The sequence below is a fragment of the Balaenoptera physalus genome (assembly GCF_965194825.1).
Source record: "Balaenoptera physalus genome assembly, chromosome: 5".
Lineage (NCBI taxonomy): Eukaryota > Metazoa > Chordata > Mammalia > Artiodactyla > Balaenopteridae > Balaenoptera > Balaenoptera physalus.
In genome coordinates this window covers 27,318,309-27,342,099 of record NC_138884.1, presented here as the reverse complement: position 1 = coordinate 27,342,099, position 23,791 = coordinate 27,318,309, and the positions used below count along the sequence as shown (strand labels likewise).

Below are 23,791 nucleotides of genomic sequence, written 5' to 3'. Positions count from 1 at the left end.
TTTAAATACCTAACAAAGAGAGGACAGAAGCTAATTTAGACCAAGTGAAACACTCTTTGGGTTCTGATTCCCCTGTCTCAGGGGCAATATCTGGGAACTACAATGGTTATGATTGTGCTGAGCTTGGCTCTAAAAACCTGTGGTTTTCAAACCTATGAGAGCTAACTAAGCTGTTATAACAAGTGTTTTGCAACATCCCTTTAATCTCCTGATGAAATTAATAAATGTAACATCACACATTTCAAACAGAAATCAACACCATACCTTGACTGATATAAAGACACATTATTTATAATAAAATAATTGTCATTTCAATATGTAAATGCTCAGGGACTGTGCATTGTGACCCTAGAATTCACAGTGACGTCCTGAGGTTTCCCCGCTGTGGAGAGACCCCAGGAACATAATAGTCACAATGCAGCCCATACAGGTTGTTGTTTTGCCATCCGTGATGTGATTTTCTGAAACGGTGACTGACTCTTGACAATACAGGACACCTTGTTTTATTGCACTTTGCTTCATTGTGCTTTGCGGATATTGCATTTTTCACAAATTGAAGGCTTGTAGCAACCCTGCATCAAGAAAGTCTAACAGGGCCATTTTTCCAATAGCATTTGCTCACTTCATGTCTCTGTGCCGCATTTTGGTAATTCTCGCAATATTTCAGACTTTTTCATTATTATTATATTTGTCATGGTGATCTGTGACCAGTGATCTTTGATGTTACTATTGTGATTGTTTTGGGGTGCCATGAATTGTGCCCATATAAGACAGGGAACTAAATCGATAAATGTGTGTGTTCTGACTGTTCCACTGACCAGCCGTTGCCCCATTTCTCTCCCTCTCTTTGGGCTGCCCTATTCCCTGGGACACAACAGTATTGAAATTAGGCCAATTAATAACCCAGTGGCCTCCAAGTGTTCAAATGATAGGAAGCATCACATGTCTCTCACTTTAAATCAAAAGCTAGAAATGATTAAGCTTAGTGAGGAAGGTATGGTGAAAGCTGAGATAGGCTGAAAGCTAGGCCTCTTGCACCAGACAGTTAGCCAAATTGTGAATGCAAAGGAAAAGTTCTTGAAAGAAATTAAAAGTGCTACTCCACTGAACATACAAATGATAAGAAAGTGAAACAGCCCTATTGCTGAAATGGAGAAAATTTTAGTGGTCTGGATAGAAGATCAAACCAGCCACAATATTCCCTTAAGCCAAAGCCTAATCCAGAGCAAGGTCCTAACTCTCTTCAATTCTATGAAGGCAAGAGTGGAGAGGAAGCTGCAGAAGAAAAGTCTGAAGCTGGCAGAGGTTGGTTCATGAGGTCTAAGGAATGAAGCCACCTGCATAACATCCAAGTGCAAGGTGAAGCAGCAAGTGCTGATGTAGAAGCTGCAGCAAGTTATCCAGAAGATCTAGCTGAGATAATTAATGAAGGTGGCTACACTAAACAACAGATTTTCAATATAGACAAAAAGCCTCCTATTGGAAGATGATGTCATCTAGGATTTTCATAGCTAGAGAGGAGAAGTCAGTACCTGGCTTCAGAACTCCAAAAGACAGACTGACTCTCTCATTAGGTGCTAATGTAGCTGGTGACTTTAAATTAAAGCCAGTACTCATTTACCAAAAATCCTAGGGCTCTTAAGAAATATGTCTGTGCTCTATAAATGGAACAACAAAGCCTGGATGACAGCACGTCTGTTTACAGCATGGTTTACTGAATATTTTAAGCCCACTGTTGAGACCTACAGCTCAGAAAAAAAAAAAGATTCCTTTCAAAATATTACTGCTCACTGATGGTGCACCTGGTCACCCAAGAGCTCTCATGAAGATGTATTTACAGCAAGATTAATGTTTTCATGCCTGCTAACACAGCATCTATTCTGCAGCCCATGGATCAAGGAGTCATTTCAATTTGCAAGTTTTATTATTTAAGAAGTACATTTTGTAAGGCTATAGCTGCCATAGACAGTGATCCCTCTGATGGATCTGGACAAAGTAAGTTGAAAAGCTTCTGGAAAGAATTCACCATTCTAGATGCCATTAAGAACTTTTGTGATTCATGGGAAGAGGTCAAAATATCAGTAGTAACAGGAGTTTGGAAGAAGTTGATTCTACCCCTCGTGGATGACTTTGAGGGGTTCAAGGTGTCAGTGAAGGAAGGAACTGCAGACATGGTGGAAATAGCAAGAGAAGTAGAATTAGAGGTGGAGCCTGCAGATGCCTGAATTGCTGCAATCTCATGAGACAATTTTAACAAATGAGGAATTGTTTTTTTGAGATGGAACCTACTCTGGGTGGAGATGCTATGAAGATCATTGGGACGACAACACAAGATTTAGAATATGACATAAACTTAGTTGCTAAAGCAATGGTAGGGTTTGAGAGGACTGTCTCCATTTTTTTGTTTTTTTCTTTTTTGGCAACACCACGCGGCAGGCGGTTGGGATCTTAGTTCCAATCAGGGATCGAACCCGTGCCCCCTGCAGTGGAAATGCGTAGTCCTAACCTCTGGACCGCCAGGGAAGGTCCAGGACTGACTCCAGTTTTGTAAGAAGCTCTACCGTGAGTAAAATGCTCTCAAATGGCACTGCATACTACAGAGAAATTGCAGGGGTGTTGAAAAGTATGTTCTAAATTGTTAAAGCTAGCCTTTATGAGTGTTTTCTAAGTGTTAGCAACAGTTCTAAGAGCTTTACATGTATGAAATTATTAGTACAATTATTATTTCCTTCTCACACGTGAGGAAACAGAGGCACACAAAGGCTAAGTAACTTCCCAAGGTCACAGAACTAGAAGGCAGTCAGCGTGGAAGTCAGACATTAAGCAATCCAGAACCGCAGGAACCATTACCACTCCATTTATTTATTTATTTATTTATTTATTTTTTAACATCTTTATTGGAGTATAATTGCTTTACAATGTTGTGTTAGTTGCTGCTGTATAACAAAGTGAATCAGCTATACATATACATATATCCCCATATCTCCTCCCTCTTGCGTCTCCCTCCCACCCTCCCTATCCCACCCCTCTAGGTGGTCACAAAGCACCGAGCTGATCTCCCTGTGCTATGAGGCTGCTTCCCACTAGCTATCTATTTTATATTTGGTAGTGTATATATGTCCATGCCACTCTCTCACTTCCTCCCAGCTTACCCTTCCCCCTCCCCGTGTCCTCAAGTCTAATCTCTAGTAGGTCTGTGTCTTTCTTTATTTGCATCTCCATTCATGAGACTTTTTTTCCCCAACCGGTTGCCTGCTGCCAGGTCTAGGCTCTGATAGTATGACCTCCAGATAATCACAGGGAGCTGTTTACTTACTCCGTCCTGTTTCTCTTTCTAAGCGGGACCCTCGCAGCAGCATCTCAGCTCGCTCTCAGACATGCCTCGGTCCTCAGCTCACCCCCCGGACCCCCCTCATCTTGCTTTTCAGCCCTGGGTCGCTGACCTATTTCATCCATTCTTGCGATATGATAACCAACCCAAGAAAAAGAAGAGGCCTAATTTGCTGCCTTCCCTCTGCTTTTCCAGCGATCCCATTTGAGCCTCACTAATCTTCTCCTCACCTCGCCTCACCTCACAGAGCTCTTCCGTTTGCTCTGTCAGACCACTGGGTATAGCAATGATAACCTGCTCTTATTCCCGGAGACACTCAAACAAAGGCCGCTTCCCAAATGGGCTGTTTCAGAGGCAATTAGCTCACCTCTCACCCAGGGCGGCTCAGCAAGAGCTTCTGAGAGCAGCTCTAGAAGGCAGAGGGCCTGCTCCCTGCCAGCCCCTCCGTCAGCTGTCTGTTAGCACGTTCTCGTTGGCCTCTGTGCAGGTGGGTTATAGGCTCTGCAACACTGATGGTCCAGAATGAAGTCGTGGAAGGCAAGGTCTCAATTTCCTCCAGGGAACTAGATGTCAAGTAAGTAAACGTAAGTCACTAGGTCTTCGAAAATCTACTTCACTTGACCTTTGAACAACACAGGTTTGAACTGTGCGGGTCCACTTATACATGGATTTTTTTCAATAAATGTTTATATGTATATATGTACAAAATATATTTACAGTACATACATCCTATATATGTACTGTAAATATATTTTCTCTTATGATTTTCTTAATCAGTTTTTCTTTTCTCTAGCTTACTTTTTTTTTTTTTTTTGGCCACGCTGTGTGGCATGGGAAATCCTAGTTCCCCGACCAGGGACGGAACCCAGGCCCACCAGCTGTGGAAGCGCAGTCTCAACCACTGGACCGCCAGAGAAGTCCCTCTCTAGCTTAATTTACTGTAAGAATACAGTATATAATATAAACATATAGCACACAAAATATGTGTCACTCAACAATTTATGTTATCAGTAAGGCCACCAGTCAACTGTAGGCTATTAGTATCAATAGTTACGTTTTGGGGGAGTCAAAAGTTACATGGGGATTTTCGACGGTGCAGCCTTTGGCACTTCTGAACCCCATGTTCAAGGGTCAACTGTAGTTACTCCGGCAGGAATCTCCACTAGGCCCTCCTCCAAGGACAGCATCCAGCTGCATGTCATCCGACTACTAGTCATCCCAAATGTTCAATGAGGCATGATTGACCGACTGACTACGCTCATCTCTTCTGCAAGGCTGTTGGAGCAATGGGGAGACGGCATTTTCTTTTCAAGAGACATAAATGCATTGGAACAGGATTATGCCCATGATTTTAATTTGCACGTGCCTCTAACAGTTACTCTAAGGGAGTTTTCAAATCAACACTTTGATGTTATTCTCTTACGGCTATTTCTTCTTCCCCGCTTTCTCCGCTCCTATGCAAGCAGCCCAAATCATTGAATCCAACACTCTTTCAGAAACGAGGCGAGAGGAGGATATAAAAAGACAAGAAGAGAGAGAAAGCAAAGCACAAGAGGACTGTGGGGCTGAGTTTTGGAGATTACGGCTTTAACCCAAAAGGCGAAAGTGAGGGGGGTCTTCAACTTGGAACCATTTGAGACCCTAACAATAAGCCAGCCTTCCAAAATGAGTATCATCCCAATCAAGTCACAGTCGGACTATGTGTTTTCCTCAGTGTCAACAAATGTAGGCACCATGAAAAAGAGATCCTGTTCTCTTTCTCTTCTTTCCTTTCTTCTGTCTCTCCTTCCTCCACTTCCTCCTGAATGAAACAAACACAGAGGGATTCATCTGATACTAAAACGTCTCTCTCTCACAGGTCTAGAGAGACATTGGTCAGGCTACATGGAAACATTTTAAGCTCCTCTCCTAAAAAAAAGCAAAGGGAACAAATAAAATGTACTGTATTAGTTATATTAGTAAATAAAATATTTTAACTCATCTTTCAGACTTTACCAGTTCCATCTCTCAGTCACTACAGTGCTGCCGAAGAAGAAAATCTTGTATGTCTGAGTCACCTTTCCTGAGTGTCAGTTTCCCTTTTCCTGCCAGCTAGATTCTTTTGACAATAAAACCTAGTCTTGCAGCTTCATATGCCACTGGTGTCTCTTGCCTTTACCGCTTTCCAAGCTCTGGTCACACATTTTCTAACTGCTGCTTGGCCGTCTTCACCAGGAGGTCCTCAACACCTTCACCTTGACACATCTGAACTTGCCCCCCCATAGGCATCTGAACTTGCCCCCCCATAGGCACCACTCTCTCACTCCTCACCCCTCCCATACTTCCAGCCCCCTTGACCCCAACCCTGGCTGAAAGTAAGGCCACTGTGTATTTGTGTATATTTGACTTTGTGACAAGGTATTTATATACAAGATGTATCTCTACACTAGATGTAAGTTCCCTAAGAGTAGGACCTGTACCTGATTCATCTTTAGATTCATCACATCATTTAGCAAGTGCCTTGCGCATTGGACTACTCACTGTTTATTTCATGAATGAAGAGGGTACTCAGCCTTGAGCACTGGTTGCAGTGAAATCAAAGGGACCCAGACGAATGGGGAAGGAATGTAACACTGTTATGGCAAAGTCTAGGGCAGGGGGAAGGGGGCACAATGTCCTCTCCAAATGCCTTACCGACTACTAGTCATCCCAAATGTTCAGTGAGGCACGATTGACCGACTGACTACGCTCATCTCTTCTGCAAGGCTGTTGGAGCGATGGGGAGATGGCATTTTCTTTTCACTATCCCCACAGGCACAAAGTTAGGGGGACACGTTATACCCGCTTTCTACCTAGTGTCATGAGCCATGGACCCCGAGTCCCTGCCCCTGCTGGACTGCCACGAACTTACATAATGTCTACAAACTTCAGATGAAAGGTTATAGGTCAGCACCATCATCATCATAGTTTTTCATTTTCCTGCTCTGTTGTGAGCTTCCTAAAAATGAGGATCTATCTACCTTAGTATTTAATTCATTCATCTTTATAACTCTGACCCCCGGCACATTGGTGCTCAACAAGTATGTGTGGAAGACCAAATGTTTCTTAGAGCTTCATAAAGATGGGTTAAAAATGCTCATGCAAGGACACATAATTACTAAGAAAAACTATTAATCAGCTGTTTGTTAATATTCACAAAAATTGGTCCTAGATCAATATGCCTGAACTAACATTTTTTAAAATATTAAGTCAGAACAGTTTTTACTCTCACAGTGTGTCCTCTAGACCACTTGTATCATAATTACTGGTGATGTATTATATGTACATATACTATATATATATATATATATATATATATATATTAGATTCATGTGCCCGCACCCCAGAATGACTGAATGTTATTCTTTGGGGTGAGCCTGGGAACTTACATTTTAAACACGCACTATAGGAGTTCCCAAGGTAAACTAAAATTTCAGGACATTGACCTAGAGTGACCAGTGAGAGAACTGTCATGGGTTTAAGCGGAAAGTTGACGCAACTCTGAAACTCAGTTATCCAAAAGATCCAAGGAATTCTATTTCTGAGTTCTTTAAGCATATGACAGATCTCATTTTGTCTTAGATGGCTTAGAGCCAGGAAATTGGACAAGATGGCCTCACAGGATCCTTCCTAGATATGTAACACTCTGAAAAACACATTCTCTATCATCCCCCCAAATTTAACACGCACAGGAACAAAACTCTGGACCTGTCATTCTGCGTTGTGATGAAAATGGCTTGACTGGTTCGTTTTCTTTTTCAGTTGCTTTTTCGTGGGCTAACTCGATCCAACGTTCCTCAGTGACTACTTAGTGCAAGGTTTGGGCAAGATACTTCCAATGAAACTTAGAATATGATCAACCATCTGTAAGGAACTCACCACCCAGGACATGAGAGAAGAGATAAGCATATGAAAGTTAGAGAGCAACTCAAAACACTATTAAGAAAGGTCATGAGTTAGTGTTTGTTGAGTACGTGAAATTAATCATGTACTGTAAATGATAACGCCTCAGAGGGTTCCGAGGAGAGCAATCATTTCAAGCTGAAAGTGCTTTTGATCCCAATCTCTATGAGTGGGAGAAGATTTGGAAGGGCAGGAAGGAAAAGGGAAGGGTGTATCCAGGAACTGGAATGACATGAGCACATTTTGGATGAGAAGGGGTAAAAATCATTTGATAAGGGTGGAGGTTTAATAAAGTTGGAAATAGATGACTAGGTTGGAGAGTGGCTTTGTGTGTATGGGGGTTTCTAATGCCATAGCATCAGTATTTTGGACATTTTTCTGTAGGGAAACTGAAGGATTGTGGGTCATGCAGTTTGGAGAAAGTAGTATTTTACAAAGATTAATCAGATGGCAGTTTTAAGATGATATTTAAAGAGAAAAGATGTGAAGTAGATAGACCAGCTGGAATGCTGTTGTAATGGACCAGACACAAGGTCAGAAGACTTTAACAAAGATTAGAGTGTGGTAGGAATGAAAAGAAAGAAATGATTTTGAGAGATATTGTGAAGTAAGAAAGGACAACAGAACTCAGTGACCAATGGGAGGTGGGGCTGCATAGGAGAAAGAGGAATCAAAATGGGCATCCTTTTTCATTGGATAAGTATTGGTCACAGGTCAACCTTTCGTAGGCAAAGATGTTTCCTCGTGTCTGAGCCTTGCCAATGCGTTTTTCCATTGACTTATATCAGCTTCAATAATAATCCTGTCTGTGTGCATTTCCAGGCATTTCTCTATTGCATTCCAATGTGAGATGTTACCAGTTCCACCTGTTGAGAGCAAACTGAGAGTCTGACAAAAACCAGGCCATTGTATCAGTGATCAGTCATATCTTGGCATATCTGCCTTTCAGTGAAAGTACACTGGGTCAGATATACGGAAGTAACTAGCAAAAAACCATAGACGATGATAGATGATAGATGATAGATAGATAGATAGATAGATAGATAGATAGATAGATAGATAGATAAATGATCGACAAAAGAATTATCATTAGGAGGAAATGGTCAGCCCATATGATGTGCCAGCATTTCAAAAAACTGAAGCTGAACTCTAGTTTCCACAGTGGGTTTGGCTCCTAAGAGAAGAAGGTGCAAGCTATTCTTGGGGCTTACTTAATAGCTCAGAAAGAGAAGAGAAAGCAGACCCGGAATCCCCAGAGGGAGAGCTGTGCTCCAACTCACAAACCATCGAAAGGGGATCTTCTGCTTCTACAATGAATGAGTGTCTGACCAAGTCTGTAAATAAGGAACTTGAAATAATGAGAGTAAATGAGAGAGGCTTGCATGGCACAGGACTGCTATTCCAGAGAGAAGGGCCAATGCCTCAGGTGAGAACAGCCTGATTATATGGACTGTGTCTTATCCGGAGAGAGGCAGAAAATGTCCTAACCTAACCCTTAATCAAAAACTAGATGTTTGATGGACATGGGGATGGAGGAATTTGCACAGAATACCGCAAAAAGTGGTCAATGAGGGTGTAACTCCGGAAAAACGGACAAGATGAAACCTCAGTTCAGATATGAGTAGAGGCTGGGGAGAAATTGTTAATAAACATCGCAGCCAGAAAATGGGGGTAATTTCCACATCTGGGCCTTCCGGAGCTGTGTGGGCAGCGGGAAAGAATCTACAGAGCTGGCGGAGTGCTCGGCAGAGGGTAGAGAAAGAGCGTCTCCGCAGACTGCCTGGGTGAAAGCCCCCGTGTGGTGTGGGTCTGGAAGGCTGAGAGCCCCATGACCACCTGCGGGAGGACCAGTGGCCACCAGCAGTAGAAAGGAGAGGCAGTACTGTCCCAGGACCCCGGGACGCCATTCCCACCTGCGGTGCGAGTTTTCACCAGCTTGTCACCACTTCTGCCTGGGCATGTCCCCTGCCCAAGGAGCAGAGGTTAATATGGGGAGTCCCAGCACCATAGCCAGAGGTACATGGATTCTTCTGGCAGCTCTAGGGACCTGCCAGGGCAGAAAGCTCTCACATGGAAACAGGAGGATGGAAACAGTGAGGGTGATGATGCCGGCAGACACTGAGAGATTGTTATGTGCCAGCCACTATACTAAGAAGCTCTTTACACTTTCTATTGCTTTAAACCCTCCCAATAAGATGAGACCTTATTATTATACCCAAATGAGGAGACTGAGGCACAGAGAGGTTTAATAACTTGTCTGTATTTACACAGCCTGGGCTCCTCAACACTGCGAGATACCTCAGACAACTCTCCCTTTATTTGTCTGAAAAACAAACTCAAAGGAATAGCAGAGGCACAATTAACTGACTGTCCCCTAGGCTACAGACCTCTCCCGTAAATGTTTACACTCACAGAGGCCTTGAACAATGCCTGTGCGCAGCTAAGTGAAAACCTTTGCTTATCTTCCAGATGACCCCCTGATGCAGGCAAAGGGAAAAAGTAAATTTGCTAAGCTTCCAATGTAGCCATCGTCCCCGTCAGAGGCAAGAGCATCTGTGTAATGATGAAGAACACTATAATTTTAACCTTGTTATTGGACTAAGCACAATTTACGCTAGTGATGAACAAAAAAGGAAAAGATTTATGAGAGGTAAGATAGAAAGATAAACTCTTGCCCCTTAGTGGCTATTAGAAACATTGCCAAAATACCATAAATGTGTGAAGGATGACATTATTATTTTTGCATTTCCGCTGGGCATTCTCTACACGGCAAGAATGTATAGGGGCAGAAGTCCACGGTACAGATGGTAGAGCTGGAGGGGAGAGAGAAGCTGCACCGACCAAGCCCCGGTCTGAGGTGGATGTAGGGCAGGTGGCTTTAGGCATGGAGGGCACAGCCGGTCACTTAAGGCACCACACCTGCCAGCATCCTCTTTATCTCCTGGTCCAGCCACCTGCTCTTAGGGCAGCTGCAGTGGCAATACCCTGTCCCATGTTTCATCAGGATTTGGTGTCAGATTCAGATCTACCACAAACTCTCGATCCTGAAAGGACAAGACAGTCAAGGGGGCACAAAGACAGCCAGCTGACACTCATCTGCCTGCCTCATAAACATAAAGCCCCATAAACAGAAGCTTCCGAGAAGTTAGAGCCACCAACTTGGCCCCAAGGAACCATGGGAAGCTTTACAAAAGAGAAAGGAAATAGACACCAGAATGTGGTTTAACTGAAACCACTTTGGAATCATTCTTGCAGCTGGCCAGTCTAGACTGGTTATCCTGGAAGGGACATCGTCAACATTCACATCAGAAGGTCCAGTCACAGGAAGTTAGTCACGGCTGAGTCTGCTGAGTCAGGTCCGGGATGCAGGTTTTGTAAAGGCCTGGGGTTAAATCAGGTAATGGGTCCAAAACTTCCCTGACCCAGCAGCCAACCTCATGTGCAAGAGGTATTTAGGCATTGACCTCTGGAGAAACTTGATAGCAGGATCGGTCTTAGGAAGCTAGGACAACAACTACTGGGGAAATTGGGGTTCTGAGATTCGTTCGTCCTTTGGTAACATCAGTCATTGCTTCTTGAGGAACCAGTACAGGGCCCTACACCTCACGGGCCTGTCATACAGAAGCCAGCCGACTGGGGGAGCTTTCACTTTCCGCAAATTGAGTGTCATCTCAGTGGATCCGTATCTCTCCAATACGGATATTAAGGGAAACAGCTGCAGAACATCTGCCGGTCACTTGAGGTGTCCTGAAGAGAGATACTATGTGAATAGGCACTATGTAGATAGTGTTATGAAGCATGAGCTTGTGAAGTTAGCGATGTGGAGTCCTTCCGTGTGTAGAAATGAGGGCCATGTGCCAGAGATACTGGATTGAATTATGGTGACTCCTGTATCTGACCAAGAGAGTACTTTAATTGCTGCATTCCATATCTAAATTTAGGCTGCAAATGAAAAAACAGTTTTTACAACTCTAAGTACACTTTCTACTACAGAGAATGGTGACTAAAGCAAAAGCAAAAATAGCTGCTTGCACCACGATTTGAGAAAACCTAAATCTGAAAATAATCATTTTTATTTGCATACGACCAAATAAGGACATTGGGGAAGCAGTGAGTCACCACTGTTCTAGCATCTACCAGATTCCAAGATGATGTGAGGGTATTCTTTAAGATGAGATTTGGATATTCTAAAATTTACATTAAACCTTACCCCTGACGTGTAACCTTAAGCTCCTGTCTGAAAAATGGGTTGAATCACAACTTTACAGAAGAGTTATGGCACAGCTCCAATGAATGATTTCAGTACTTTCAAAATTTCAGATACATGGGAATAATTCCTCACATCGGAAGAGTACTTTAGGTTTTTATAAGCACTTTCACCTACATCATCTCATTTGATCACATTTGATTCTCATAAAATCCTTGAAGCAAGCTGTTTGTAGGTGTGTGGTTGTCATATCAAAATATCATTGAACTGGGGGTCTTTCTGTAGAGACAGGATGAATCACTGCCGGGTAGGAAAAAAGGCACGGATGAAAACTAGATTTAGAGATCTAAACTCCCTGTTAACATGTCACATGGCCCCTGTATAAACCAAAGCTCATAAAGTGCCGAAACTCAGCAGAAAGGTTTAGGAATTGTTTGTAATCCAAGTGTGTTTTCTTCTTCTCTATGCTTTTAGAAGACAGTTTAAAGAGAGTTAGGGAATGTTCTGGCCTTTTGTTTTGAAACCTCCTTGGCTTGTTGTCTATTTGTCTGCAGATTGTGAGATTGGTCTATTTGCTTTAAACAGACTGAACAACCTTTAAAATAAGCAGACTTCTATGACGGGTTGACTTATTTTGGATGTGCAAAGATGCTCACTGAATTTCTCATCTAAGACTTGAAAATCCTTCTGTCTCAGTTATTATGACACAGTTAAGAGTTGAAAGGGGAGCATCGTCTGTTGTAGCATGTTTTGGAAGGTGGCAGAAGAAAAATGTCTCTGTTCTACAATATGATCAGCTATCTGCATCTCCCCAAGGATTTTTCATGAACCTAAGTAGGAAATCTTAGTCAAGTTCCCAAGGGCAAACCATCTTTGTCAAGAGACCACTGAAAACAATTTCCAAAGATGGAGGACACGCCTTCTGTGTTCCCAGCAGCTGAGTTAGCACTGGGGGGGGGTGGGGGGCAGGATGGGGGGTTGCTCAAGCCCTGCATCTCAGGAGAAGCATTTTCTGGAGAGTTGTGGATAACTGCATAGGTTTCACATATTAACGTATCACAGCAAAATAATAAAAATTAATGAAGATGATGTCCATATTGTAGCCCCCCACCAGCCCCCTGCTTCTCGCTCTGTACAGAGGGGAAGGGGTGAAAAGGGAGTGGAAGGGCTGCCGCCAATCAAGGCAGCTTACATGTCAGCCCACCCCCATCTAGAGTTACGGCCCATCTTTGTGCACACAGCTCACCGTGCAGGGGTTTCTCCAGCCAGAAAGGAGGCCATGAGGGTGGGTGAGTCATGGGGTGCTGGGCATCAGGACCTCAAACAGCAGGTCATTAATAGAAACCAGGGCTCTCGGGACACAAGGGTCTGGTCCCGGCTCCATCTCTAATTATTTGTGTGAGTTTGGACAAGGCGTTCTACCTCCTTCACGTGTACAGCCGGCAGGGGGCGTGTGTAGGTGGTGGTGTTGGACTAAGTGTTCTCCAGGGCTCTAACAGCTCCTGAAAATTAGGACACTTTTGGTAAGGGATGTGTAGGGAGGTTGTGAAACTGAAGCGTAATTATCCCTGTTGGCTGTGAGAGAATAGACCTTGGAGGTGGTGCGAAAATAATCCACAAGGAATCCTTGTGGTGGGCTGGGCAACTCTACAGAAACATGGAATTGTGTGTTCTGGAGATCTATGAGGCCGTATAAAACGGGGCTCATACAAGAAAGCCCACACCTTAACGCAGAAGAGTCAGGCTTTTGAACCGAAGCTCTGCCCTATCCTCTTTACAGTCTCTCCCCATGATAATATAGCACCTTGTGCACACAATGAAATGTCAGCCACAGAAAACATTTCCCTTGGCTTTGTTGTTCCAGAACGGGATTCTTTTGTCCTCAATATAATGGATATGCAGAAACAATGATAGAACAGAGATTTTTTTCTAAAGCGATGACAAACACACTGCCGCTTCCTCCCTCCCTCCTTTCTCCTTATCCCCACCCCCCAAAATAAATCATTGTTAAAAAAAAAACAAAACCCATTGTCTATTGTCCACGGAGATCAAGATCTGCCTAGGAACAGCGCTGGCAGGCTCGCAGCGGCCGCGAGCAGCCGGTAGGTGGCGCACGAAGGCAGCGCAGGCGGGAGCGCGGGACCGGTCCCGGCGCGGGGGGTGGTTCTCGTCGCCCACACGCCCGCCCGCCGCCGCCTTCCACCACCCCCCCCCCTCGCGTGCTAATTGCTGGATACTCTACTGGGACTTCGGTTAGGGGGAAAGAAAGCGGGAATGGGAGGCGGGGAAGGGAGGTGGGGAATCCGGTTCCGAACGCACAAAGCCTCCGGGGTCTCGGCGGCCCGGGAGCAGGGCGCCCCCCCCCACTTCCCCCCGTCACCCTTCACCGCCTTGCCGCGCCCGGCCAGGGCTCCGGCCAGAGGAGCACACAGGCCACTGGCAGCGGGAATGGGGGGTGGGGGGCCCGGTGGGGTTGGTGATCTGGGTGCAGAGCCCCACGCCCCGGTCCTTGGCGCCCGCCTAAGCCCGGACACCTCCCTCCCTCCCCAGCTCACCCATCCCAGGCATCGGAGCCCAAGGCCACCCCAAATGCTGTCCAGCCGAGTGCAGGGCTGCCTTCCGACTCGGGCAAGGCCAAGGCCAGGGACAGGATCGGCAGCGGTTCAGGTCCGCAAGCAGCAGGGTCCGGTGAGCCCCAGAGCAGCAGGGTCCCATGTGGCTGCCTGGGCCCGGCTGGCGCCATCAGCAAGCCTCCTTCCAGGAGGAGTCTGACCGATCCTGCCCCTTCCGTGTCGCGGGCTGGCGCTGTCAGTTGACGATGAACGGGCCACGCGGTCGTCCGACCCCCAACCTCTTGTCTAGTAGAACATGGTGTTAACGATGCTTGATGGCCCTAAAGTCAGAAGCCTGAGTTGAAACGTGAGCATTGACACCTGGGGCTTTGTAACCTTGGGGATGTTCCTGAACTCCCCAATCCTCCATCTCCCCAGCTATTAAAAGCGGCAGTAATACCTCATGAGAATGTTGTGAGGATTTTTCAAAAGCGGTGCTTAACTTAGCAGGAGGCCAGGCTAGAGTAACTGTTAGTATTAACGACCTGACTCTCCTCGGAGGGGGAGGGAGATACACAGTTTGCTGCCCTTGAAACAGATCTGGCATCACTGTTGCCTAGACTGAGGAGAAGGGGGCCAAGAGGAGAGCCGAGGCACATCCTCAGCCTGGTCACTCCCAACAGAAGATGCTATCTGTCTGTCACTCTGCAGCCCTCATATGCTGTCCCTCTTCCTGCCCCGAGGCTGGTCTGTGGCTGTGTTAGGCCCTGCTCCTCTCCTTCCTCTCCCTTGGATATACATTCTCCCTCCTCAGGTGGAAAGTTCTGAGACAGTCAGTGTACGACATGGGCTTTGGAGTCAGACACACTCAGGTTGGAATTCTGACTTCCGCATTTGCTAGCTGGGTGGAGCTTCAGTTTGCTGCTTTATGAAATGGTGGTCACGATACCTACCTAAGAGTTCCTGTGAAGATTAAAGGAGATAATGTTTCTAAGCTGCTAGGCATGTGTTGGGTTGGCCAAAAAATTCATTTGGGTCTTTCTGACGATGTTACAGAAAAACCCCAACGAACTTTGTGGCCAACCCAATACTATCTGTTCAGTACATTTTTAAGTTTACGGTTGAAATTAGGTTAGATAATCTTGCAAAAGATAATGAACAATCACTGGAGTTTCTGCAGACGTCCACCAAAGCTGAACCCCAAAAACTACTGACAGTGAGTTTCTCTACTCCCTTCTGAGTTGGCAAGCTTTATTTCCCCTCCAGGAAAAGAGCAGAAATCCAGTGAGGACACATTCTCCCCAGAGCCTCACGGGTATAACTCAGACACTTAAATAGGCTTATTAAAATGGGCCACCAAATGCCCATTTTAGAGCAGTACTCCATCTGGAGGTTTCTCTGGGGGTGAGCCTTGCTTTAAATTGCATTCTAAGCCATGGTGTGTGCCTGGATAGTCAGTGACTTGGTGACGCTCAGCACTCATCACGTGTGCTGCTGCCCCAGCAGAGGTGCGGCTGGGGAGTGACACTGACCCACCCCCTACCTGAGGCAGGCAGGAGGTCAGGAACTGTTGCCCCTTCTCCAGAAGGACACTTGGGCATTTCCACGAGCGTCAGATTTGTATAGCTCTTGGGAGGAGCTCAGGGATTTGTATAGCTCTTGGGAGAAGACCATGTCCCTTGGGCAGCAGTTGGGCCACTAGACAGTCTTGGTAGCCAGCCTCCAAGATGGCCCCCAATGACCCTTGCCTCCCGATATTCATGTCCTAGTGTAGTCCCCTCCCTGGTAAGCAGGGATGACCTGTGTAACCAAGTGTATATTACAGAATCACAGTGCGTGACTTCCAAGGCCAGTACATAAAAGACATTGTGACTTCCATTTTGCTGTCTCCCCTATCACTCACCATGGAGAATGCTGGCCACCAATGCTGTGAAAACACTCAAGCAGCTGTATGGAGTGGTCCACATATCAAGGAACTGAGGCCTCTGCCATCAGCCAGCACCGACTTCCCAGCCCTGTGTGTGAGCCATCGTGGATGAAATGGGCCCTCTAACCCCAGTCATACCTTCAGATGACTGCAGCCCAGCCTGACATCTTGACCTCACGAGAGACCCTGAACCAGAAACACACCCTTAAGCCATCCCTGAATTCCTGACTCACAGAAAAACTGTGAGATAAAAAACATTCAGGCCTGTTTTAGGTGTACAGATGTTGTGTAGATGACTAATTTAGCAGCACTCAAAAGAGCCAGGGGCTTCCACTGGCCAAAGTGGGGCTGGTAGTGAGGGTCCTGCCCCTTCCCCTGGTCAGCTCTGCTGGCTCCATATACCAGTACATGTCTGGGGTCTGAAAGCCCCCCTTTTGACCTCAGTTGAAGGCCCCACCTCCAAAGGTTCTGGGAAAAAACTTTAAGCTACAGTCCGCCAGCAGCACTGAGTTAATAGTAGCCCTAACCTTTGTTTTCGCCAAGGGTTGAGAGCAGGGCATTCCTCCCCTCCCTGTACCTCCCCCCCTGAGCCAGTTCTGGCACTTGGCCCAGGTATAAAATTGCCAGCGCTGTCACTGCTTTTTGGTCTTATTATGAGTGTGTCTGTTCTGATGTGCTGGTTTGAGCACGTCATGGTGGAAGTGTGAGCACAGCAAAGGAGGCTGTGTCAGATCTTTCCCTCTTCATGTTAGGAGCTGGCTGCTGAAAAGCCTGTAGGTCAGGTGGGTGGAGACAGGTTACCATGTCCTGAAGGGCTCAGAGCCGGGCTACTCCACGGATCAGATGTGGAAGCTAGAGTGGTCAGTCTCTTTGCTTCTTCCCGAAGTTTTCCTGGTCATTTTCATCGGTGATCTGGAGAGAAAAGCAGGCAGCTGAGCCCATGCCCCTAAAAGTAGCAAACTCACACTTGTACACCACCTCTAGTAGGGTTCTCACACGTGTTCACTGCTAGTCACAAGCAAGAATCATGTGTTGAATTCAAGCAGAGTTAATTAAAATGAATTAGTAGATAATAGTCTTGAACTGACTAAATGCTACTTGAAATCCTGTTCTTTCCTGAAATATCTGCCAATGAGTGTAGTAAACTCATAGTTCTATTAAGTCTAAGCAAATCCAAAATATTCTCCTGGGCGTCTGTACCATTCAGCTAGATGTCTGGGGCTGCCTGTTTTGTATAGACCCTTAGATCCCCATGGATCTAGGGTCATAACAGAGTTGGCTTGTCAGGAAACCTCAACCTTTTAAAGACCATCCTGATCCCCTAAAAATCCATTTCTTATTTTTGATGTGATTCTGACTTTCAGTTTTTTATTTTTTTCAGAAAGTTTTATTTCTGCTATATTTTTAGATTCAAAAGTATTTATTTAAGGTGAACAAATGATACAGCATACGCAACTGTTGGGCCTGCTTTTTAACTGAGAACAAAAAGGGAATACCTAGGACAAGAATATGCAATTACCACACTTAATTGTTTTCAGTGAATTTTTGTCAAGTTTGTTTATCTTATTGTTAATGCGATGATACAGCAATCCTTGGCAAGAGAATAACATTTTGCATTAAAGAACAAATCTCGATAAAAATGGAAAATGGAGTTAGCCACAACCCACAAGGCCTTCTTTGGGAAGAACTCTTGAAGAAAAACCGACTCACACTTCACAGAAGAATATGACACTGTCGTTTTTCCCTCTATAGTACCAGAGTGTTCCTGAACAAAGGCCTCAAGGCATTATCAACTCGTCATCCATTTTTTGATGTGATTTCTATTTTCAGGACCCTGCTTCCCTCCCTCTTTGTTCCTAATGCATCTGGTCATTGGTGCCTTCTACTTTGGTCCTATCATAGTCAGTGTGACCTGTCCCCACCTGGAGAGTTCACCATGGTGACCACGAGTCCCACGGGCAGGGTTACTGCCCACCCACGGGACCAGAGGAAGACCTCAAGGACACCCCCACTGCATTCAGACAAGCTGCAGATATGTGGAGGCTGAAGGACGATCGGGTGATTCCAAACCATCTGGGAAGGAACTGATGGACTATCCAGATATATCCAAGCCCAGGATATTGTTTAAAAAACAAACAGAACAAAACCCCCTTTTTTTTTTTTCTATTGCTGGGATTTCTGATGGTACAGTACACAAGTTCCAACGTGCAATCTAATCAAAGATAGCTATATAGTGCTTAGAAATTTTCATAGCTCAACCATGAACCTTGTAGAAAAGAAGAAACTGAGGATATTTATACGTCACTGGTAAACAATGGCATAGATTGTCTCTGAACATGTCTTCCATCTCAAAAGTCCTACAGCTTGGATTCTATAAATGCCTTTAATCTGATTTTAATATTCATTCATTCAGTCATTCAACAATTATTTATTTGTTTTCATTTTTGGTTGCGTCGGGTCTTCGTTGTGGCACGTGGGATCTTTTGGTTGAGGCGCGTGGGCTCTTCATTGCAGCGCGTGGGCTTCTGTCTAGTTTTGGCGTGCAGGTTTTCTCTCTCTAGTTGTGTCGTGCAGGCTCCAGAGCGCGTGGGCTCTGTAGTTGTGGTACGTGGGCTCTGTGGTTTGCTGCACGCGGGCTCTATAGTTGAGGCACTAGGGCTCAGTAGTTGTGGCAGATGGGCTTAGTTGCCCCACGGCATGTGGGATCTTAGTTCCCCAACCAGGGATCGAACCCTTGTCCCCTACATTGGAAGGCAGATTCTTTACCACTAGACCACCAGGGAAGTCCCTCAATAATTACTTAATGCCTGTTATGTGCTGAGTATAGATGTAACATTAATGGATAAAACAGAAATGTATCCCCCCTTACAGTCTACAGACAACCAACCCACAAACAAATGTAGATATTCCCACAGACTGCATACATCTGGGGGGAAAATTAAATGGATTCAGCGATAGAAAATAACATACTCTACTTCTACAGATAGAGGCATTAGAAATGGCCTAAGAAGAAAAAATTTAAATCAACATCTGAACAATAGAAAAGGTCAACCTTAGCCATGTGTTGACATTCCAGGGAAAAAATACCAGGTGGGCAATGACCCTAAGAAGAAAAAAGTGTGATGTGTTCAAAGAGTAGAACGTTGTGAATATAGAACTTTGCAGACTAGAAAACATGCTAAATCATAGCCTGTCAGGGTTTGATTGGGTAATTTAGTCTGGCCGCCCGACCAGTTCTTAAATCCCCTTCACAATTCACCCTCTAAATAGCCAATTGCCTTTTTTTTTTTTTTTTTTTTTTTACTTTTTGGCCACACCACGTGGCACGTGGGATCTTAGGATCTTAGTTCCCTGACCAGGGATCAAACCTGTGTCCCCTGCATTGGAAGAGTCTTAACCACTGGACCGCCAAGGATGTCCCAATCACCTTGTGCTTGAGTCTCTTCACAAGAAGGAATGTTCTACCTCTTGAAGCACCCATGCTGGTTTAGTTTAAAAATATGAATTTGTTCCAACCAGGAAGCTGGAATCATGAATTATGATCACGGACGTGCATCTGAGGAAATTTTCAAGTTGAAATGGAAGAAGCTACTTAGATCACTGTATTTACCATTCTTTGTTATGTAGAGTGCCAAGAACACACAGCAGGATTTCATGCTCATCACTTTTTTGAGAAGAAAAATATATGAGAATGTTCAAATAGCTCTCACAAACTTCCAACAGTTTTTCTATTGTAGCAAAATTCATGTCAGCATCCTGGCAAACCAATGATTGCACAATAAGGTCAGTTGTACCCTTGAAAGACAGCCGTGTATTTGGGCTGCAGTGGTGAGGTGGGAGTGACTTTCCTGTGGTATTTGTGGTACATCAAGTAGAGGAAGTGCAGTGTATCCACCAATTTTACAAAGCTCTTTGATAATGCAAGTTGACTTACACAAGATCTGTTATTGACTTGACTAAAGAAGCTCAATGGGATTCCGTGAAGATTCTGCCAGGTATTTACTGGTGTTCCCCACAGCCAGTTCACACCACTGACAGTTTGAGACTGGCTTGAGTATTTATTTGTTCCAAAGTACATCAAGAAACCTAAGTTCCAAGGTCTTAGGGAGGTGCTTCCAAGTTCACAACCCACAGGCCATTCTCTGTTAAAGCCATTTATGAGCTGTTATATGGTGACTACTAAGCCACCCTACTTGAAACAGCCTCCAAACGATTTTGGACCATCTTGCAAAGTTATAATTCTGCTAAAGGTGTGAGAAGTCAAAAAGTTGACCATGATTAAATGCTAACCCATGCAATGAAAATCCCATTAGTAGCCAAAAGAAGTTCACTACCGAAATACAAGAAAAAATCCTCCATTGAATTTTTCTTCTCAGATAGCAGTAATGCTCTAAAAGTATCAAAGCAATAGAAAAATTAAGCGAAAAGCAATCAGGATATCTTGATGAGACTGGCAGGTGGAGTATGGTACCCATTTGGCACCTGGTTCTAGACCAGAGTAAATAAAAATCTACAGACCAGTGCCATAACTATCACAGCCAACTTCTTGAGTCAGCTCATGAGGACTGTCTACTACTAGAAATTTAATTTAAACTGTAAGACAGATTCACCAACGTGCCTGGAACACAGCCAGTCCACCAGGACTGAAGGGATGTCAGCTGGGCCAACCAAATGTCAAGAAGGAATGTCAACAGGATGCTCGTGAAGATGTCCTGTGCTGAGCTAAGGTGGGACACCTCCCAGGAGTAAGCCAAAGGACTGCTTTCAAGACCCACTCAAGCGTGACTTCTGTGATGACTTCTAGCCGTGGCAGAGAGAGCAACAGACCTTGCTGGCCAGAAGCAAGGAGAAATGGAGCCGATCCTTCTGAGCAGAGGCATATGACAGCTGGCTCCATGAAAGAGGCCATCTGGAAAGAGCGACTGACCCTTGTGAACAAGAATTGGACTCATAAGCCAAGGTTGGTCCTTGCCTTTTATACAACAAACATGGAAGCAGCAACCAGTTGGTCATCAGTATGGTGTAGTGGGTTGGCACCCAGCTTCGAGACTCAGACTGCCTGAGTTTAAATCCTCACTCCATCATTTACTAGCTGGTTGACATTAAGACAGTTTCTTAACCTCTCTAAGTTCATTTCTTTATGGGAATAATGATCATGCCTACCTTATAGAGGATTCAATGATTGTATGTGTTACCTGTTAGAACAGTGCCTGGCACACAGTCTGTGCTCAGTAAATGTTAGTTACATTATCAATCTTTATGGCTCCTCACAGGAAACTAGAGCTCATATTATAGTTTGCTATTCGTGTTTCTGCCATTTACTACTAAACCTAAAGGTCAAATTACTAAGAATTTTTAATATCAGTTCCTTGCTCTGTCAAATGCAAATAATACTACTTCATGGGTTTTATGAAGATAAATGAAATAATAGGCATAAAACACCAACAGTAAGGCCTGTATGCTGTTGAGGTTCAATAAATGATAGCTATTTTTATTAGGTCCTGATGGTCTGGTAGAGCAGAGCTGTGCTGTAGAAGCTTCTGTGATGGGAGAAGTGCTCCATGTGCGTGTTGCCCAATATGGCAGCCACGAGCCACTTGCGGCTGTTGAGCACTTGAAAGGTGAAAAACTGAAGAACTAAACTTCTAATTTTATTTAATTGTAATTAATTTTTTAAATATCCACATATGGCTTGTGGCTAGTGTATTGAGCAGTGCAGGCTGGGTGGTTCAGGCCTCATTCTGTCCTCCCCATATGCTCCTCCTGTCTGTGCCCATATCATGTCCGTCTTGTTGCCCATCAGTATCTATCTGTACCAGGGTTGGACAAGAATGAAGAGAGGATACAAAACCTGACTTTGGCAGGTCGGTAGTGTGGCATAATAGAAAGAAGAAAAGTCAGTGGGTCTATGGGGACCATCTCATTCCAGCTCTGCCTGTTATTCTTGGGCAAGTCACTTAACCTCATCTTCAGAAGGAGAGAGTTGATACTGACATGACTTCAAAGCTCCCACCCATCATGTGATCACCAAGGGGTGACTGTAAGAAATATCACAGAAACTTAGATTATTTTTTAGGTGCTATGGGTCGCATTTAGCTGTGTTTAGTGTCTCTCAGATTTAAAGGTGGTGTATTTAAGTGTTAGCATACAAACTAATATAAGTGAATAGACAGAGATAAAAAAGAAGTCGAGGCCAAAGGGAAATTAACCTTGGGGCAAAGAAGAAGGACTTTGATTAAAAAAGAACATTTGTCCTGAGCCTATATGTGCTCCTGCCATATCTTTTTGCAGATACACAGCCTTCCAACAGTGTGGGTGAGAGTGGAGAGTGCTGGGGAATGTCTGACTGGTAAACACTTTGGATATATAAACCCATAATATGATTTCTTGTCTCCAGCTGAATACAAACTGGAAAGGAAGTTCTGCGAAACAGATTTCCTAGAATCCACCTGGGCAGAAGGAGCTCAGAACAAGGAACCTGGAGACCCATTTTCCTTCTCTGGCTCTGTGGCTAACCAGCTGGGTGGCCACACTTAATCTGGCTCACTTCTCTGGGCCACAATTTAATCATCGGTGCAGTGAATTGGTTGCACCCTACTCCTACAAGTGGGGAAAATCTATGTTTATGCTCAGAGCCCTAGAAATCTCAGAGATGCTTTTCTTTACCAGGAGCCAAAAGCATGAGAAATTACAGCAGCTAAGCCAGATAACAACCCCTTCCCCCAACTCACACACATACACATAATTTTAATCTGCTGAAGATCAAGGCCATGCCCTGTGGCATAACTTCTCAGTGTCTATCTGAAGCATCTACTTGTGAACAATAGGTGATAGGATCCCACTTGGTTATAAGCATAGTTCCAACTGATTAGCCTTGACAATACCCAAAGAGTGGTCTAGATTTTTTTTTTTTAAGAGACAGTAATTCCTCAAACTTTCAGGGCAGTGGTGGTTGTGTATCTGTCTGTGAAGGCAAAGTGAGAAACCTCACCACCTGCTTCCAAAAATGGTGAAATAGAATACACACAATTGTCACCCTGGATGAGCTGGTATTAGCAGGAAAAAAACAACAGTGACATTCAGAACAGGAAAACCAGAGGTTAAAGAAAGCCATCCAGGATAATTGGGTTTATTAATCTATGTGACTTTATATCATCTTTCCTCCATCATACTTATAGTCTCTAAGTCCACAGGTTGTTTTGAAACTCGGCCCCTCCTCCTCTGCTCCTCTCCCAAGGCTGCTATGTGATAAATAGCTCTCCCTGCTCTCTCCCCCTCCCCCGTCCACCATTTCTTCTCACATTCCTCTCTAGCCATGTCGATTCTTTCCTGAGAGAAGGGTGGGAATCTCTACTCAAGTCCACTTGTCTGGACCCTGTGTCTAACAGCAAGAAGTACTGGTTTTAGAGACACTTAGGGAGTGATTCCTACACACACACACACACACACACCAACACACACACACACACACCTTTCTCAGACCAGAAGTCCCTGGAGGCAGTACTAGCTGGACCTTGACCCCTGATAATATCAGGATGAAAGTGAATAGGCTATAAAGCAAAGCAAGTCCACTTTCCGCAGTAAGTCCTGCTGCTTCATGGCTTTGCAGAGTCCTCTGGCACCCAGGTTGGTTACAGTAGACACAAGAACAATCTTCCCTGCGTTTCTGCTTCCTGGTGACAGCTTGTCCCACCAACCTCCCTGGTTAGGAGAGGATCCTTCTCCTTTGTTGGGGCCATTATGACCAAATTTATGGCTCTTTTATTAGGTTGGCAGGTGGTTTAAGTGAGGGAGGAAAGAAGTGGCCTGATTTGCACATAGTTCAGGAAACAAGGAAGTGGAAGAATTTATCC

General features: G+C 44.7%; 1 protein-coding gene across 2 annotated transcripts in view; it reads left to right on the top strand.

The window, feature by feature from the left end:
* The window catches only part of MAML3 (mastermind like transcriptional coactivator 3), a 615,614-nt gene that overhangs the window by 98,757 nt on the left and 493,066 nt on the right, over positions 1-23,791 (top strand). The gene's annotated exons all lie outside the window — the stretch shown is intronic.